Below are 20,991 nucleotides of genomic sequence, written 5' to 3'. Positions count from 1 at the left end.
CAAAGCTGACAAGACAGCTGACAAGACAACACATTTTGGCCGGCTCGAAAATAAGGAAAAGCAAATTTTTGGGTTTTGATTTTAAAAAGGTATTCACAAAGGTAAAATAACAAAGTAACATTATGAGACTCAAAGACTGAAAGCAAATGGGAGATAACCTCTCACCAACTCTTAACTCGGTGTTTGCATTGAAGAATGAAGATTTGGATTGACAATTTCAACCAAGAATCACTTGGCTAATTATCGGGGCTAACACGAGTAAAGAATACTTGAGAGGACTCAAAACCGGATTATGAAATTACGAAACTGGGTAAAGAAGTATTTGAGAAAACTCAACTTTCCATACCGGACTACAAGACGGGTAGAGAGTGTTTGAGAAGACTCAAACTATCAATACCGGAATATAAGACGGGTAGAGAACGTTTGAGGAGACTCAAACTATCAATACCGGAATACATCGAGTTTTTATCCTAGAATCGAGAGCCAGATCATTCAAAACGGGTAAAGATTATTTTAGAAGACCCAAATTTTTTATACCGGATTACAAAACGGGTAGAGAATGTTTGAGAAGACTCAAACTTTCAATACCGGATTTCAAAACGGGTAAAGAATGTTTGAGAAGACTCAAACTTTCGATACCAGATTATAAAACGGGTAGAGAATGTTTGAGAAGACTCAAACTATCAATACCGGATACAAAACGGGTAGAGAATGTTTGAGAAGACTCAAACTATCAATACCGGATACATCGAGTTTTTATCCTGGAATCGAGAGCCAGATCATTCAAAACGGGTAAAGATTATTTGAGAAGACTCAAGTTTTTGATACCGGATTACAAAATGGGTAGAGAATGTTTGAGAAGACTCAAACTTTCAATACCGGATTTCAAAATTGGTAAAGAATGTTTGAGAAGACTCAAACTTTCGATACCAGATTACAAAACGGGTAGAGAATGTTTGAGAAGACTCAAACTATCAATACCAGATACATCGAGTTTTTATCCTGGAATCGAGAGCCAGATCATTCAAGACGGGTAAAGATTATTTGAGAAGACTCAAATTTTCGATACCGGATTACAAAACAGGTAGAGAATGTTTGAGAAGACTCAAACTTTCAATACCGGATTTCAAAACGGGTAAAGAATGTTTGAGAAGACTCAAACTTTCGATACCATATTACAAAACGGGTAGACAATGTTTGAGAAGACTCAAACTACCAATACCGGATACAAAACGGGTAGAGAATGTTAGAGAAGACTCAAACTATCAATACTGGATACATCGAGTTTTTATCATGGAATCGAGAGCCAGATCATTCAAAACGGGTAAAGATTATTTGAGAAGACTCAAATTTTCGATACCGGATTACAAAACGGGTAGAGAATGTTTGAGAAGACTCAAACTTTCAATACCGGATTTCAAAACGGGTAAAGAATGTTTGAGAAGACTCAAACTTTCGACACCGGATTATAAAACGGGTAGACAATGTTTGAGAAGACTCAAACTATCAATACCGGATACAAAACAGGTAGAGAATGTTTGAGAAGACTCAAACTATCAATACCGGATACATCGAGTTTTTATCCTGGAATCGAGAGCCAGATCATTCAAAACGGGTAAAGATTATTTGAGAAGACTCAAATTTTTGATATCGGATTACAAAACGGGTAGAGAATGTTTGAGAAGACTCAAACTTTCAATACCGGATTTCAAAACGGGTAAAGAATGTTTGAGAAGACTCAAACTTTCGATACCGGATTACAAAACGGGTAGAGAATGTTTGAGAAGACTCAAACTTTCAATATCGGATTTCAAAACGGGTAAAGAATGTTTGAGAAGACTCAAACTTTCTCTACCGGATTATAAAACGGGTAGAGAATGTTTGAGAAAACTCAAACTATCAATACCGGATACAAAACGGGTAGAGAATGTTTGAGAAGACTCAAACTATCAATACCGGATACATCGAGTTTTTATCCTGGAATCGAGAGCCAGATCATTCAAAACGGGTAAAGATTATTTGAGAAGACTCAAATTTTCGATACCGGATTACAAAACGGGTAGAGAATGTTTGAGAAGACTCAAACTTTCAATACCGGATTTCAAAACGGGTAAAGAATGTTTGAGAAGACTCAAACTTTCGATACCGGATTACAAAACGGGTAGAGAATGTTTAAGAAGACTTAAACTATCAATACCAGATACATCGAGTTTTTATCCTGGAATCGAGAGCTAGATCATTCAAGACGGGTAAAGATTATTTGAGAAGACTCAAATTTATGATACCGGATTACAAAACAGGTAGAGAATGTTTGAGAAGACTCAAACTTTCAATACCGGATTTCAAAACGGGTAAAGAATGTTTGAGAAGACTCAAACTTTCGATACCGGATTACAAAACGGGTAAACAATGTTTGAGAAGACTCAAACTATCAATACCGGATACAAAACGGGTAGAGAATGTTTGAGAAGACTCAAACTATCAATATCGGATACATCGAGTTTTTTCCTGGAATCGAGAGCCAGATCATTCAAAACGGGTAAAGATTATTTGAGAAGACTCAAATTTTTGATACCGGATTACAAAATGGGTAGAGAATGTTTGAGAAGACTCAAACTTTCAATACCGGATTTCAACACGGGTAAAGAATGTTTGAGAAGACTCAAACTTTCGATACCGGATTACAAAACGGGTAGACAATGTTTGAGAAGACTCAAACTATCAATACCGGATACAAAACGGGTAGAGAATGTTTGAGAAGACTCAAACTATCAATACCGGATACATCGAGTTTTTATCCTGGAATCGAGAGCCAGATCATTCAAAACGGGTAAAGATTATTTGAGAAGACTCAAATTTTTGATACCGGATTACAAAACGGCTAGAGAATGTTTGAGAAGACTCAAATTTTCAATACCGGATTTCAAAACGGGTAAAGAATGTTTGAGAAGACTCAAACTTTCGATACCGGATTACAAAACGGGTAGAGAATGTTTGAGAAGACTCAAACTTTCAATACCGGATTTCAAAACGGGTAAAGAATGTTTGAGAAGACTCAAACTTTCTCTACCGGATTATAAAACGGGTAGAGAATGTTTGAGAAGACTCAAACTATCAATACCGGATACAAAACAGGTAGAGAATGTTTGAGAAGACTCAAACTATCAATACCGGATAGATCGAGTTTTTATCCTGGAATTGAGAGCCAGATCATTCAAAACGGGTAAAGATTATTTGAGAAGACTCAAATTTTCGATACCGGATTACAAAATGGGTAGAGAATGTTTGAGAAGACTCAAACTTTTAATACCGGATTTCAAAACGGGTAAAGAATGTTTGAGAAGACTCAAACTTTCGATACCGGATTACAAAACGGGTAGAGAATGTTTGAGAAGACTCAAACTATCAATACCAGATACATCGAGTTTTTATCCTGGAATCGAGAGCCAGATCATTCAAGACGGGTAAAGATTATTTGAGAAGACTCAAATTTTCGATACCGGATTACAAAACAGGTAGAGAATGTTTGAGAAGACTCAAACTTTCAATACCGAATTTCAAAACGGGTAAAGAATGTTTGAGAAGACTCAAACTTTCGATACCGGATTACAAAACGGGTAGACAATGTTTGAGAAGACTCAAACAATCAATACCGGATACAAAACGGGTAGAGAATGTTTGAGAAGACTCAAACTATCAATACCGGATACATCGAGTTTTTATCCTGGAATCGAGAGCCAGATCATTCAAAACGGGTAAAGATTATTTGAGAAGACTCAAATTTTCGATACCGGATTACAAAATGGGTAGAGAATGTTTGAGAAGACTCAAACTTTCAATACCGGATTTCAAAACGGGTAAAGAATGTTTGAGAAGACTCAAACTTTCGATACCGGATTACAAAACGGGTAGACAATGTTTGAGAAGACTCAAACTATCAATACCGGATACAAAATGGGTAGAGAATGTTTGAGAAGACTCAAACTATCAATACCGGATGCATCGAGTTTTTATCCTGGAATCGAGAGCGAGATCATTCAAAACGGGTAAAGATTATTTGAGAAGACTCAAATTTTCGATACCGGATTACAAAACGGGTAGAGAATGTTTGAGAAGACTCAAACTTTCAATTCCGGATTTCAAAACGGGTAAAGAATGTTTGAAAAGACTCAAACTTTCGATACCGGATTACAAAACGGGTAGAGAATGTTTGAGAAGACTCAAACTATCAATACCAGATACATCGAGTTTTTATCCTGGAATCTGTGGACCCCGATCCTGAGGACGGTGCCGAGGGACGCGAGATCCCTCCTGCAATCCTCTAAGATCTCCACTACGTGAAGGAGAGCTCTGCCAAGGAACTCTCGAAACTGTTGCCACCCTCACAGCATATCATGAGTGGCGCTATAAAAAGAAAGAGATACATCCTGATCCGGAGCCAGGGCTCGAAACCAAGATATATATAAAAATAACTCAGAGTCGCCATCCATGGACACGCCATGGAATCAAAACAAATGCTCTGTTTGCAATGGATAACCAGAGATACAGAAGGTCCGTGCCTGATGACGAATGGAGAAGGTCCGAAGAGCGCCCCCAATTCGCCCGAGTGCGAACACTTGGTCTCTTATGCCATTTTTCATTAACTTCGAAGAAGTTTGGGTAAAAATCATGTGAAATGGGAACAGATATCCCCGCGTGAACGTCTACCTAATCATGCATGACTCGGGGATGAAATAATAAACACACATAAAGTAAGATAAAAGATGTGTCACCCAATGACAACTAGGTTATGAGTGATATACCTAACTGGTGTCTAAGTTCTGGTGGACAAACACATGCATGCTACAGCTAAAGGTATAGGTTTGCACAAGAAAGTAAGAGAACACATCAAAACATATAATAACAACACAATAAAACCTAAGACTCTAAAACATTAGCCCGAGTCCTCGGATGGTCTGGTATTCATCCAAAGAAGCCTACGTATCCCCGCCTCCACGAGAATCAAGGCAACGTAGTTCTTCGCACCTATTCTAAACTAGGATGCCTAAGACACCTAGACCTCTATCTTAGACTCGATCTAAAAGACCGGACTAGTTCTTAAAGCTTCTTGCGCGATTATTTAAATTCCAAATGGATTGTAGATTTTAAGACACCCTATATGTCCTAGCTAAATGCAGGTTAGCCCTAAGCTAATGCAGGTGGTTCCTACAACCTATGTGTAACTAGGCTGTGTGTAATAAGAAAAACAATGGGATCACTAACGCATCCTAGACCTAGTCATCAGTCGGCGATGTGAATCGCCAACTGATCGGACGGAGGCGCTCCTATAACTCTAGGACAAACCCCTAACTCTAAAATAAACAAAAACAAGCACACAACACATCAAAGACGAACTCCTAACTCTAAAAACTCTCTATCTAGGACAAACTCCTAACTCTAGAGGAAGATTTTTGTTAAAAACAAGGTTTTAAAGTTGAAGGGTTAAAGCATTTTTTATTTACAAAGTTTGGCTGGACTTGGGATGAAGATCCCAAGCTGCACTACGTACCTCGTGGAAGAGGATCAAGCCAACGTAGTTCGAAACGAACTCTCAAACTACGCTTCTAAAAGAAACACTCAACACTTCAGATTTTTTTTAAGGTTTTCTTATATTTTCAAATGTTTTTGATATTTTTAAAGTTTTCAAATGTTTTTGAGTTTTAAATTTCTAATGTTTTTGGATTTTAAAGCTTTTCCAATGCTCAGGACCTTTAAATGTTTTCAATCTTAAAGGGGACACGCAAGTAATACCATAAACTAAGGCAAAGCCTTAAAGCAAAAAGGGGAAACCCCAAACAAGCAACAAAGGTCTCAAAGAGACGATCCACAACAAGAAAGATAGCGCTCCAAGAAGAGAGAAAACGATCCAAGATCCCAAGCAAGCAAAGCTCTAATAAGACTGAGTTAGTCTCTAATCAAAATGAAATAACAACAACTCTAAAGGAGAAACTCCGAACTAAAAACACTAAAGATGGGAGAACAAATGAGTCAACACTACCGAGTCAAAGACTCACTCTAAAAGAGGAGGCCACTCTATCATGAGGCTAGGTAAGCCTCCTAAAGGGGAAACTCTCTACATGAGACAAGGCTTGTCTCCGAGACACAAATGACGTAAAAAGGAAAAAAAGAGACCCTGTGCATATTTGGCAAAGGTAAAACACCCAGCCGGGCCGGACAGCTACCTAGCCCTAGGGTGCAACAAATGTGCAACCCAATACCCATAAGGGTAGGGGTATGCTGCCAAGCCGAGTAGGGTGTTCTCCCAAAACCAAACGACGCACAAAGAGGAGGTTTAGCAAGAGAATGAGACTGGGCAAGTCTCCTATATACAAAGAAGGGGTATGCTACTCGGACTGAGCAAGTCCCCTAAGGAAGGGCTTGGGCTAGCGCCTTCATCGCCCTCGCAATGAGAGGGGATTCTAGTATCTAAAGAAAATTAACAGAAATCTATAAGACTGTGTTAGTCTATCAAAGAGAGAAGAAAAGGCTACCAGATAATCTCAAATTTTCAATCAATTATTATAAAAACAAAACAAATATCCGCAAAGTATGATTTACAACTAAAGAGTGCACAATCTGTAAGAATATCAACCATAAAATGGTAAACAACATTAATTAGTCCAGACCAGCCGCTGGATAGCCTAATAAAGCAAGAAACAACATTAAACACTTCTATGCCCAACCACAAGTACCACTGCCCCAATATGGGGGTGAAATCAGATGATGCTAAAGTAATCATCTGATATCACAAATACACAGGATAATATTTCTAAGCCCGCCTTGAGATCAGACAGTACTCATGTCGATAATATCGAATAGAGTAGTCATCTGATCTCCTTCTTTCCTAAAACAATTTATTTAAATAAAAGACAAGTTTATGAACCTCAAGAGAGTCTCACCTGAGCGGTCCATTTATTATCATCTTCAAAACCTAACTCAAAGATTAGTACAAGAGAAGAATATAAAAAAAATATCAAAAGATTATGATAATTCCAATTTATTAAAAATTTCAGTGCATACATGGGACATCAACTTGTGCAGATCCAAGTGTGAAGCGGTGAGCCATAAAACATAAAGACGGGCTCCAAGTAACCTTATCATTGCCCAAAGAAGGGTTTTTTTTTTTTAAAAAATGGTTAAAAGAAATCCAAAAGGTTGGGTAGGCCTACTAAACAAAAGAAGGGAGCGCTACTTGGATTGAGCGAGTCCCCTAAAGATGGGCTTGGGCTAGCGCCTTCATCGCCCATGATACCACTGCCAAAGAATAAGAAAATGAAACATCAAGGCAATGGTGGTCATATTCTGGCAAAATTTTCATAAGAACTCATTGCTCATCCAAATCACATCATGCCCGAGAGTTCATCCTCTAAATGAAAAGGAGCATATCTTATGATTCTCCTATTTCTTCTTTCCTTTTTTTTCCTTTTTGCACAACAGTAATGACACGCCAACTGAAATGGGATGGGTGTAAGATAAAGACCAAACAATATTAAACTATCATTTCAGCACATTTCGAAACGCAAGATTAAAACTAAATAAGGGTTGAAATCAAGGCCTTGTACCTATTTTATTTATGAAATAACCATGGCCTGCCACAAATACCAATCACTATAGAGAAGCAAATGAATCCGAGAGGGAACCCAAATCTCAGGAAAAATATCTACAACCACAACCAACATCAACAGCAGAAATTCCCCTCATTGGCATGCAGATGAAAAGTAAAAAGGCCCATATGAAAATCAAACTTTAAAACCGAAGCTTGCCTTCATTTTGTAAAAAATAGATGGGATTTTGAAGGACAAAATGGAGCCGAGCAAGCTGACATACATACAAGAAAAAAAAATGTTCAAACTTTCGACCCTTGGAATTTTTGCCATGAAAACTTAGATACAAAGAAATTCATATTGAAGGCCATAAAGATGAATTGCAAGTCCATCACCCTCATGACAAGCAAAATTTCCATTCAAATTACGAATTGAATAAAGAGAGAGAGATTGAGATTACCTGCAAATGGAAGGATAGTGGTGCTGGCCGGAGCTCCGGCGATTCCAGCCGGAGAAGACGAAGGAGTGGTGGTGAGGGTGGAGTTGAAAATGGATTTTGGTCAAGAAAACGAAATGGTCTTCTATGGAGGAGGGTTCGAGCGAAATTACAGAGGTGGATGGCTTGGAGGTGGAGATAGAAGATGAGATGAAGTGGGTTTGGGTCAGATTTTTTTTGGGGGTTTTCGCCAGATTCCGGCCAGATACCTGGAGAAGATAAAAGCAATGGTGGTGGTAGGGTCGGATTCGGGTTAGCAATGGGTTGGATTAAGGGCAGAAACAGGGGATAGGGTGATGGTGGCTGAAAATGGAGGAGAATCCAAGTGGGTTTGAGAAAATTAGGAAGGGGTTTAGTGGTATGTGCAGAGATAGTGGCTGAGGGTTTAGGTTAGATCTGAGATGGAGATGTAGAAATAAAATGGGTTTGGGTGGTGGAAAGGCCAGAGGTGGGTTTGGTGGTTGTGATGGAAGGTGGCCAGCCGGATTCCGGCAATCCGGCCGGAGAAGATGGGATTGGCGATGGAGAGAGAGATGGGATTGAGGTGGAGGAGATATCAGCCGGAAATGGGGATATTGGCCGATGGCTGAGATGGTTTTGGATTTGGGGGGTTTGTGAAAAAGGGAGGTGGTGGTGGTGGTGTTGGTGGTAATGGTGGTCGGAGGAGGTGGCTGTTAGGAGAAAGGGGTTTTTGGTGTGGCTGTGGTAGTGGTGGAGAGAGATGGCCGGCCGGAGTTGGGGATTTCTCACCGGAGAAGATGGTGGTGGGAAGGGAAAGGTGGAGAAGGAAACAAACAGTGGAGATGATAATGGGTTTCGGTTGTAGTGGAGATGGGAGGTAGGAGGTGGAGTTCCGGTGGAGAAGAAGAGATGAGGGAGGTGGTGGCTCGGATTCCGGTGGGGTTTTGGCCGGATTCCGGCAAGGTGATGAGGAGATGGGGTTTGAAGAAGATAGAGGATGGTGGATTGGGTGTTAGAAATGGTGGCTGGAGGTCGATGGTGGAGATGATGGTTGGCCGGCGGCGAGGGGAGTAGCCGGAGAAGGTGGCTGGCCAGGAGGATGCCGGAGAAGGTGGTTGGCCGGCCGGAGGAGGTGGGTCTCTCTCTCTCTCTCTTGTGAAAGTGGTTTTTCTTTTCTCCTTCGGGAAAATCCTAGCCTAGCCCTTTTATTCTAAGGGAAGTGATATATTCCAACCCTTTTATTTACTGGGACAGCCCCTCTTAGGGTATATATGGTTGTTCATTTGGCATATATGGGGTGGTCCATGTAAAAAAAGGGGGCAAAGAATCTCTTCTCTCTAAATGATCCCAACCCCTGATTCGATCCAAGGGTTATTAGGGGTTGCTTAAAGCAAAAGCAACATGGGGATTACTCAAACACCCTTCTAAACATAGCAAATCCCTACAAAGCCTTTGACTTTTATGGTAAAAGGGGGGGGATATTTGCACACCCAAGCTTTGACAATTCATCCCAACACATCCATCTTTGATTATTGCACACACTCCGATTGTCTTATTTTCCATTTCTCAACCCCATCACTTGAAATTTTGCAGGGGGATCCTTGGGATCACTAGCGACTTCCTGGGGAATTTGTACCCACAAATGTGGGCCATAAGCTGATGGAAACTAAAGCTTTCCTCTCATTTTGGGCCCACTCTCTCTGGAAATTTTTTTTTTTTAACTCTGAGGCCTCAACTCTATTTTACGGACTTTAGGGCCCGGTCAAAATGGGGTGTCTACAGAATCGAGAGCCAGATCATTCAAGACGGGTAAAGATTATTTGAGAAGACTCAAATTTTCAATACCGGATTACAAAACAGGTAGAGAATGTTTGAGAAGACTCAAACTTTCAATACCGGATTTCAAAACGGGTAAAGAATGTTTGAGAAGACTCAAACTTTCGATACCGGATTACAAAACGGGTAAACAATGTTTGAGAAGACTCAAACTATCAATACAGGATACAAAATGGGTAGAGAATGTTTGAGAAGACTCAAACTATTAATACCGGATACATCGAGTTTTTATCCTGGAATCGAGAGCCAGATCCTTCAAAACGGGTAAAGATTATTTGAGAAGACTCAAATTTTCGATACCGGATTACAAAATGGGTAGAGAATGTTTGAGAAGACTCAAACTTTCAATACCAGATTTCAAAACGGGTAAAGAATGTTTGAGAACACTCAAACTTTCGATACCGGATTACAAAACGGGTAGAGAACGTTTGAGAAGACTCAAACTATCAATACCGGATACAAAACAGGTAGAGAATGTTTGAGAAGACTCAAACTATCAATACCGGATACATCGAGTTTTTATCCTGGAATCGAGAGCCAGATCATTAAAAACGGGTAAAGATTATTTGAGAAGACTCAAATTTTTGATACCGGAATACAAAACGGGTAGAGAATGTTTGAGAAGACTCAAATTTTCAATACTGGATTTCAAAACGGGTAAAGAATGTTTGAAAAGAATCAAACTTTCGATACCGGATTACAAAACGGGTAGAGAATGTTTGAGAAGACTCAAACTATCCATACCGGATTTCAAAACGGGTAAAGAATGTTTGAGAAGACTCAAACTTTCTCTACCGGATTATAAAACGGGTAGAGAATGTTTGAGAAGACTCAAACGATTAATACCGAATACAAAACAGGTAGAGAATGTTTGAGAAGACTCAAACTATCAATACCGGATACATCGAGTTTTTATCCTGGAATCGAGAGCCAGATCATTCAAAACGGGTAAAGATTATCTGAGAAGACTCAAATTTTCGATACCGGATTACAAAATGGGTAGAGAATGTTGGAGAAGACTCAAACTTTCAATACCGGATTTCAAAACGGGTAAAGAATGTTTGAGAAGACTCAAACTTTCGATACCGGATTACAAAATGGGTAGAGAATGTTTGAGAAGACTCAAACTATCAATACCAGATACATCGAGTTTTTATCCTGGAATCGAGAGCCAGATCATTCAAGACGGGTAAAGATTATTTGAGAAGACTCAAATTTTCGATACCGGATTACAAAACAGGTCGAGAATGTTTGAGAAGACTCAAACTTTCAATACCGAATTTCAAAACGGGTAAAGAATGTTTGAGAAGACTCAAACTTTCGATACCGGATTACAAAACGGGTAGACAATGTTTGAGAAGACTCAAACTATCAATACCGGATACAAAACGGGTAGAGAATGTTTGAGAAGACTCAAACTATCAATACCGGATACATCGAGTTTCTATCCTGGAATCGAGAGCCAGATCATTCAAAATGGGTAAAGATTATTTGAGAAGACTCAAATTTTCGATACCGGATTACAAAACGGGTAGAGAATGTTTGAGAAGACTCAAACTTTCAATACCGGATTTCAAAACGGGTAAAGAATGTTTGAGAAGACTCAAACTTTCGATACCGGATTACAAAACGGGTAGAGAATGTTTGAGAAGACTCAAACTTTCAATATCGGATTTCAAAACGGGTAAAGAATGTTTGAGAAGACTTAAACTTTCTCTACCGGATTATAAAATGGGTAGAGAATGTTTGAGAAGACTCAAACTATCAATACCGGATACAAAACAGGTAGAGAAGGTTTGAGAAGACTCAAACTATCAATACCGGATACATCGAGTTTTTATCCTGGAATCGAGAGCCAGATCATTCAAAACGAGTAAAGATTATTTGAGAAGACTCAAATTTTTGATACCGGATTATAAAATGGGTAGAGAATGTTTGAGAAGACTCAAACTAACAATACCGGATACAAAACAGGTAGAGAAGGTTTGAGAAGACTCAAACTATCAATACCGGATACATCGAGTTTTTATCCTGGAATCGAGAGCCAGATCATTCAAAACGGGTAAAGAATGTTTGAGAAGACTCAAATTTTCGATACCGGTTTACAAAACGGGTAGACAATGTTTGAGAAGACTCAAACTATCAATACCGGATACAAAACGGGTAGAGAATGTTTGAGAAGACTCAAACTATCAATACCGGATACATCGAGTTTCTATCCTGGAATCGAGAGCCAGATCATTCAAAACGGGTAAAGATTATTTGAGAAGACTCAAATTTTCGATACCGGATTACAAAACGGGTAGAGAATGTTTGAGAAGACTCAAACTTTCAATACCGGATTTCAAAACGGGTAAAGAATGTTTGAGAAGACTCAAACTTTCGATACCGGATTACAAAACGGGTAGAGAATGTTTGAGAAGACTCAAACTTTCAATATCGGATTTCAAAACGGGTAAAGAATGTTTGAGAAGACTCAAACTTTCGATACCGGATTACTAAACGGGTAGACAATGTTTGAGAAGACTCAAACTATCAATACCGGATACAAAACGGGTAGAGAATGTTTGAGAAGACTCAAACTATCAATACCGGATACATCGAGTTTTTATCCTGGAATCGAGAGCCAGATCATTCAAAACGAGTAAAGATTATTTGAGAAGACTCAAATTTTTGATACCGGATTACAAAACGGGTAGAGAATTTTGAGAAGACTCAAATTTTCAATACCGGATTTCAAAACGGGTAAAGAATGTTTGAGAAGACTCAAATTTTCGATACCGGATTACAAAACGGGTAGAGAATGTTTGAGAACACTCAAACTTTCAATACCGGATTTCAAAACGGGTAAAGAATGTTTGAGAAGACTCAAACTTTCGATACCGGATTACAAAACGGGTAGAGAATGTTTGAGAAGACTCAAACTTTCAATATCGGATTTCAAAACGGGTAAAGAATGTTTGAGAAGACTCAAACTTTCTCTACCGGATTATAAAATGGGTAGAGAATGTTTGAGAAGACTCAAACTATCAATACCGGATACAAAACAGGTAGAGAAGGTTTGAGAAGACTCAAACTATCAATACCGGATACATCGAGTTTTTATCCTGGAATCGATAGCCAGATCATTCAAAACGAGTAAAGATTATTTGAGAAGACTCAAATTTTTGATACCGGATTATAAAATGGGTAGAGAATGTTTGAGAAGACTCAAACTATCAATACCGGATACAAAACAGGTAGAGAAGGTTTGAGAAGACTCAAACTATCAATACCGGATACATCGAGTTTTTATCCTGGAATCGAGAGCCAGATCATTCAAAACGGGTAAAGAATGTTTGAGAAGACTCAAACTTTCGATACCGGATTACAAAACGGGTAGAGAATGTTTGAGAAGACTCAAACTTTCAAACCGGATTTCAAAACGGGTAAAGAATGTTTGAGAAGACTCAAACTTTCGATACCGGATTACAAAACGGGTAAACAATGTTTGAGAAGACTCAAACTATCAATACAGGATACAAAATGGGTAGAGAATGTTTGAGAAGACTCAAACTATTAATACCGGATACATCGAGTTTTTATCCTGGAATCGAGAGCCAGATCCTTCAAAACGGGTAAAGATTATTTGAGAAGACTCAAATTTTCGATACCGGATTACAAAATGGGTAGAGAATGTTTGAGAAGACTCAAACTTTCAATATCGGATTTCAAAACGGGTAAAGAATGTTTGAGAACACTCAAACTTTCGATACCGGATTTCAAAACGGGTAGAGAATGTTTGAGAAGACTCAAACTATCAATACCGGATACAAAACAGGTAGAGAATGCTTGAGAAGACTCAAACTATCAATACCGGATACATCGAGTTTTTATCCTGGAATCGAGAGCCAGATCATTAAAAACGGGTAAAGATTATTTGAGAAGACTCAAATTTTTTATACCGGAATACAAAACGGGTAGAGAATGTTTGAGAAGACTCAAATTTTCAATACCGGATTTCAAAACGGGTAAAGAATGTTTGAGAAGAATCAAACTTTCGATACCGGATTACAAAACGGGTAGAGAATGTTTGAGAAGACTCAAACTATCCATACCGGATTTCAAAACGGGTAAAGAATGTTTGAGAAGACTCAAACTTTCTCTACCGGATTATAAAACGGGTAGAGAATGTTTGAGAAGACTGAAACGATTAATACCGAATACAAAACAGGTAGAGAATGTTTGAGAAGACTCAAACTATCAATACCGGATACATCGAGTTTTTATCCTGGAATCGAGAGCCAGATCATTCAAAACGGGTAAAGATTATTTGAGAAGACTCAAATTTTCGATACCGGATTACAAAATGGGTAGAGAATGTTGGAGAAGACTCAAACTTTCAATACCGGATTTCAAAACGGGTAAAGAATGTTTGAGAAGACTCAAACTTTCGATACCGGATTACAAAACGGGTAGAGAATGTTTGAGAAGACTCAAACTTTCAATATCGGATTTCAAAACGGGTAAAGAATGTTTGAGAAGACTCAAACTTTCTCTACCGGATTATAAAATGGGTAGAGAATGTTTGAGAAGACTCAAACTATCAATACCGGATACAAAACAGGTAGAGAAGGTTTGAGAAGGCTCAAACTATCAATACCGGATACATCGAGTTTTTATCCTGGAATCGAGAGCCAGATCATTCAAAACGAGTAAAGATTATTTGAGAAGACTCAAATTTTTGATACCGGATTATAAAATGGGTAGAGAATGTTTGAGAAGACTCAAACTATCAATACCGGATACAAAACAGGTAGAGAAGGTTTGAGAAGACTCAAACTATCAATACCGGATACATCGAGTTTTTATCCTGGAATCGAGAGCCAGATCATTCAAAACGGGTAAAGAATGTTTGAGAAGACTCAAACTTTCGATACCGGATTACAAAACGGGTAGAGAATGTTTGAGAAGACTCAAACTTTCAATACCGGATTTCAAAACGGGTAAAGAATGTTTGAGAAGACTCAAACTTTCGATACCGGATTACAAAACGGGTAAACAATGTTTGAGAAGACTCAAACTATCAATACAGGATACAAAATGGGTAGAGAATGTTCGAGAAGAATCAAACTATTAATACCGGATACATCGAGTTTTTATCCTGGAATCGAGAGCCAGATCCTTCAAAACGGGTAAAGATTATTTGAGAAGACTCAAATTTTCGATACCGGATTACAAAATGGGTAGAGAATGTTTGAGAAGACTCAAACTTTCAATACCGGATTTCAAAACGGGTAAAGAATGTTTGAGAACACTCAAACTTTCGATACCGGATTTCAAAACGGGTAGAGAATGTTTGAGAAGACTCAAACTATCAATACCGGATACAAAACAGGTAGAGAATGTTTGAGAAGACTCAAACTATCAATACCGGATACATCGAGTTTTTATCCTGGAATCGAGAGCCAGATCATTAAAAACGGGTAAAGATTATTTGAGAAGACTCAAATTTTTGATACCGGAATACAAAACGGGTAGAGAATGTTTGAGAAGACTCAAATTTTCAATACCGGATTTCAAAACGGGTAAAGAATGTTTGAGAAGAATCAATCTTTCGATACCGGATTACAAAACGGGTAGAGAATGTTTGAGAAGACTCAAACTATCCATACCGGATTTCAAAACGGGTAAAGAATGTTTGAGAAGACTCAAACTTTCTCTACCGGATTATAAAACGGGTAAAGAATGTTTGAGAAGACTGAAACGATTAATACCGAATACAAAACAGGTAGAGAATGTTTGAGAAGACTCAAACTATCAATACCGGATACATCGAGTTTTTATCCTGGAATCGAGAGCCAGATCATTCAAAACGGGTAAAGATTATTTGAGAAGACTCAAATTTTCGATACCGGATTAGAAAATGGGTAGAGAATGTTGGAGAAGACTCAAACTTTCAATACCGGATTTCAAAACGGGTAAAGAATGTTTGAGAAGACTCAAACTTTCGATACCGGATTACAAAACGGGTAGAGAATGTTTGAGAAGACTCAAACTTTCAATATCGGATTTCAAAACGGGTAAAGAATGTTTGAGAAGACTCAAACTTTCTCTACCGGATTATAAAATGGGTAGAGAATGTTTGAGAAGACTCAAACTATCAATACCGGATACAAAACAGGTAGAGAAGGTTTGAGAAGACTCAAACTATCAATACCGGATACATCGAGTTTTTATCCTGGAATCGAGAGCCAGATCATTCAAAACGAGTAAAGATTATTTGAGAAGACTCAAATTTTTGATACCGGATTATAAAATGGGTAGAGAATGTTTGAGAAGACTCAAACTATCAATACCGGATACAAAACAGGTAGAGAAGGTTTGAGAAGACTCAAACTATCAATACCGGATACATCGAGTTTTTATCCTAGAATCGAGAGCCAGATCATTCAAAACGGGTAAAGAATGTTTGAGAAGACTCAAACTTTCGATACCGGATTACAAAACGGGTAGAGAATGTTTGAGAAGACTCAAACTTTCAATACCGGATTTCAAAACGGGTAAAGAATGTTTGAGAAGACTCAAACTTTCGATACCGGATTACAAAACGGGTAAACAATGTTTGAGAAGACTCAAACTATCAATACAGGATACAAAATGGGTAGAGAATGTTTGAGAAGACTCAAACTATTAATACCGGATACATCGAGTTTTTATCCTGGAATCGAGAGCCAGATCCTTCAAAACGGGTAAAGATTATTTGAGAATACTCAAATTTTCGATACCGGATTACAAAATGGGTAGAGAATGTTTGAGAAGACTCAAACTTTCAATACCGGATTTCAAAACGGGTAAAGAATGTTTGAGAACACTCAAACTTTCGATACCGGATTTCAAAACGGGTAGAGAATGTTTTGAGAAGACTCAAACTATCAATACCGGATACAAAACAGGTAGAGAATGTTTGAGAAGACTCAAACTATCAATACCGGATACATCGAGTTTTTATCCTGGAATCGAGAGCCAGATTATTAAAAACGGGTAAAGATTATTTGAGAAGACTCAAATTTTTGATACCGGAATACAAAACGGGTAGAGAATGTTTGAGAAGACTCAAATTTTCAATACTGGATTTCAAAACGGGTAAAGAATGTTTGAAAAGAATCAAACTTTCGATACCGAATTACAAAACGGGTAGAGAATGTTTGAGAAGACTCAAACTATCCATACCGGATTTCAAAACGGGTAAAGAATGTTTGAGAAGACTCAAACTTTCTCTACCGGATTATAAAACGGGTAGAGAATGTTTGAGAAGACTCAAACGATTAATACCGAATACAAAACAGGTAGAGAATGTTTGAGAAGACTCAAACTATCAATACCGGATACATCGAGTTTTTATCCTGGAATCGAGAGCCAGATCATTCAAAACGGGTAAAGATTATTTGAGAAGACTCAAATTTTCGATACCGGATTACAAAATGGGTAGAGAATGTTGGAGAACACTCAAACTTTCAATACCGGATTTCAAAACGGGTAAAGAATGTTTGAGAAGACTCAAACTTTCGATACCGGATTACAAAATGGGTAGAGAATGTTTGAGAAGACTCAAACTATCAATATCAGATACATCGAGTTTTTATCCTGGAATCGAGAGCCAGATCATTCAAGACGGGTAAAGATTATTTGAGAAGACTCAAATTTTCGATACCGGATTACAAAACAGGTAGAGAATGTTTGAGAAGACTCAAACTTTCAATACCGAATTTCAAAACGGGTAAAGAATGTTTGAGAAGACTCAAACTTTCGATACCGGATTACAAAACGGGTAGACAATGGTTGAGAAGACTCAAACTATCAATACCGGATACAAAACGGGTAGAGAATGTTTGAGAAGACTCAAACTATCAATACCGGATACATCGAGTTTCTATCCTGTAATCGAGAGCCAGATCATTCAAAACGGGTAAAGATTATTTGAGAAGACTCAAATTTTCGATACCGGATCACAAAACGGGTAGAGAATGTTTGAGAAGACTCAAACTTTCAATACCGGATTTCAAAACGGGTAAACAATGTTTGAGAAGACTCAAACTTTCGATACCGGATTACAAAACGGGTAGAGAATGTTTGAGAAGACTCAAACTTTCAATATCGGATTTCAAAACGGGTAAAGAATGTTTGAGAAGACTCAAACTTACTCTACCGGATTATAAAATGGGTAGAGAATGTTTGAGAAGACTCAAACTATCAATACCGGATACAAAACAGGTAGAGAAGGTTTGAGAAGACTCAAACTATCAATACCGGATACATCGAGTTTTTATCCTGGAATCGAGAGCCAGATCATTCAAAACGAGTAAAGATTATTTGAGAAGACTCAAATTTTTGATACCGGATTATAAAATGGGTAGAGAATGTTTGAGAAGACTCAAACTATCAATACCGGATACAAAACAGGTAGAGAAGGTTTGAGAAGACTCAAACTATCAATACCGGATACATCGAGTTTTTATCCTGGAATCGAGAGCCAGATCATTCAAAACGGGTAAAGAATGTTTGAGAAGACTCAAACTTTCGATACCGGTTTACAAAACGGGTAGACAATGTTTGAGAAGACTCAAACTATCAATACCGGATACAAAACAGGTAGAGAATGTTTGAGAAGACTCAAACTATCAATACCGGATACATTGAGTTTCTATCCTGGAATCGAGAGCCAGATCATTCAAAACGGGTAAAGATTATTTGAGAAGACTCAAATTTTCGATACCGGATTACAAAACGGGTAGAGAATGTTTGAGAAGACTCAAACTTTCAATACCGGATTTCAAAACGGGTAAAGAATGTTTGAGAAGACTCAAACTTTCGATACCGGATTACAAAACGGGTAGAGAATGTTTGAGAAGACTCAAACTTTCAATATCGGATTTCAAAACGGGTAAAGAATGTTTGAGAAGACTCAAACTTTCGATACCGGATTACTAAACGGGTAGACAATGTTTGAGAAGACTCAAACTATCAATACCGGATACAAAACGGGTAGAGAATGTTTGAGAAGACTCAAACTATCAATACCGGATACATCGAGTTTTTATCCTGGAATCGAGAGCCAGATCATTCAAAACGAGTAAAGATTATTTGAGAAGACTCAAATTTTTGATACCGGATTACAAAACGGGTAGAGAATTTTGAGAAGACTCAAATTTTCAATACCGGATTTCAAAACGGGTAAAGAATGTTTGAGAAGACTCAAATTTTCGATACCGGATTACAAAACGGGTAGAGAATGTTTGAGAAGACTCAAACTTTCAATACCGGATTTCAAAACGGGTAAAGAATGTTTGAGAAGACTCAAACTTTCGATACCGGATTACAAAACGGGTAGAGAATGTTTGAGAAGACTCAAACTTTCAATATCGGATTTCAAAACGGGTAAAGAATGTTTGAGAAGACTCAAACTTTCTCTACCGGATTATAAAATGGGTAGAGAATGTTTGAGAAGACTCAAACTATCAATACCGGATACAAAACAGGTAGAGAAGGTTTGAGAAGATTCAAACTATCAATACCGGATACATCGAGTTTTTATCCTGGAATCGAGAGCCAGATCATTCAAAACGAGTAAAGATTATTTGAGAAGACTCAAATTTTTGATACCGGATTATAAAATGGGTAGAGAATGTTTGAGAAGACTCAAACTATCAATACCGGATACAAAACAGGTAGAGAAGGTTTGAGAAGACTCAAACTATCAATACCGGATACAAAACAGGTAGAGAAGGTTTGAGAAGACTCAAACTATCAATACCGGATACATCGAGTTTTTATCCTGGAATCGAGAGCCAGATCATTCAAAACGGGTAAAGAATGTTTGAGAAGACTCAAACTTTCGATACCGGTTTACAAAACGGGTAGACAATGTTTGAGAAGACTCAAACTATCAATACCGGATACAAAATGGGTAGAGAATGTTTGAGAAGACTCAAACTATCAATACCGGATACATCGAGTTTCTATCCTGGAATCGAGAGCCAGATCATTCAAAACGGGTAAAGATTATTTGAGAAGACTCAAATTTTCGATACCGGATTACAAAACGGGTAGAGAATGTTTGAGAAGACTCAAACTTTCAATACCGGATTTCAAAACGGGTAAAGAATGTTTGAGAAGACTCAAACTTTCGATACCGGATTACAAAACGGGTAGAGAATGTTTGAGAAGACTCAAACTTTCAATATCGGATTTCAAAACGGGTAAAGAATGTTTGAGAAGACTCAAACTTTCGATACCGGATTACTAAACGGGTAGACAATGTTTGAGAAGACTCAAACTATCAATACCGGATACAAAACGGGTAGAGAATGTTTGAGAAGACTCAAACTATCAATATCGGATACATCGAGTTTTTATCCTGGAATCGAGAGCCAGATCATTCAAAACGAGTAAAGATTATTTGAGAAGACTCAAATTTTTGATACCGGATTACAAAACGGGTAGAGAATTTTGAGATGACTCAAATTTTCAATACCGGATTTCAAAACGGGTAAAGAATGTTTGAGAAGACTCAAACTTTCGATACCGGATTACAAAACGGGTAGAGAATGTTTGAGAAGACTCAAACTTTCCATATCGGATTTCAAAACGGGTAAAGAATGTTTGAGAAGACTCAAACTTTCTCTACCGGATTATAAAATGGGTAGAGAATGTTTGAGAATACTCAAACTATCAATACCGGATACAAAACAAGTAGAGAAGGTTTGAGAAGACTCAAACTATCAATACCGGATACATCGAGTTTTTATCCTGGAATCGAGAGCCAGATCATTCAAAACGGGTAAAGATTATTTGAGAAGACTCAAATTTTCGATACCGGATTACAAAACGGGTAGAGAATGTTTGAGAAGACTCAAACTTTCAATACCGGATTTCAAAACGGGTAAAGAATGTTTGAGAAGACTCAAACTTTCGATACCGGATTACAAAATGGGTAGAGAATGTTTGAGAAGACTCAAACTATCAATACCAGATACATCGAGTTTTTATCCTGGAATCGAGAGCCAGATCATTCAAGACGGGTAAAGATTATTTGAGAAGACTCAAATTTTTGATACCGGATTACAAAACAGGTAG

This window comes from Tasmannia lanceolata, unplaced genomic scaffold (assembly GCF_043159265.1).
Source record: "Tasmannia lanceolata isolate RefF3 unplaced genomic scaffold, GAP_Taslan_0.1 ptg000012l, whole genome shotgun sequence".
Lineage (NCBI taxonomy): Eukaryota > Viridiplantae > Streptophyta > Magnoliopsida > Canellales > Winteraceae > Tasmannia > Tasmannia lanceolata.
The sequence above is the reverse complement of the archived record's forward strand: the minus strand, read 5'-3'. Positions refer to the sequence as shown.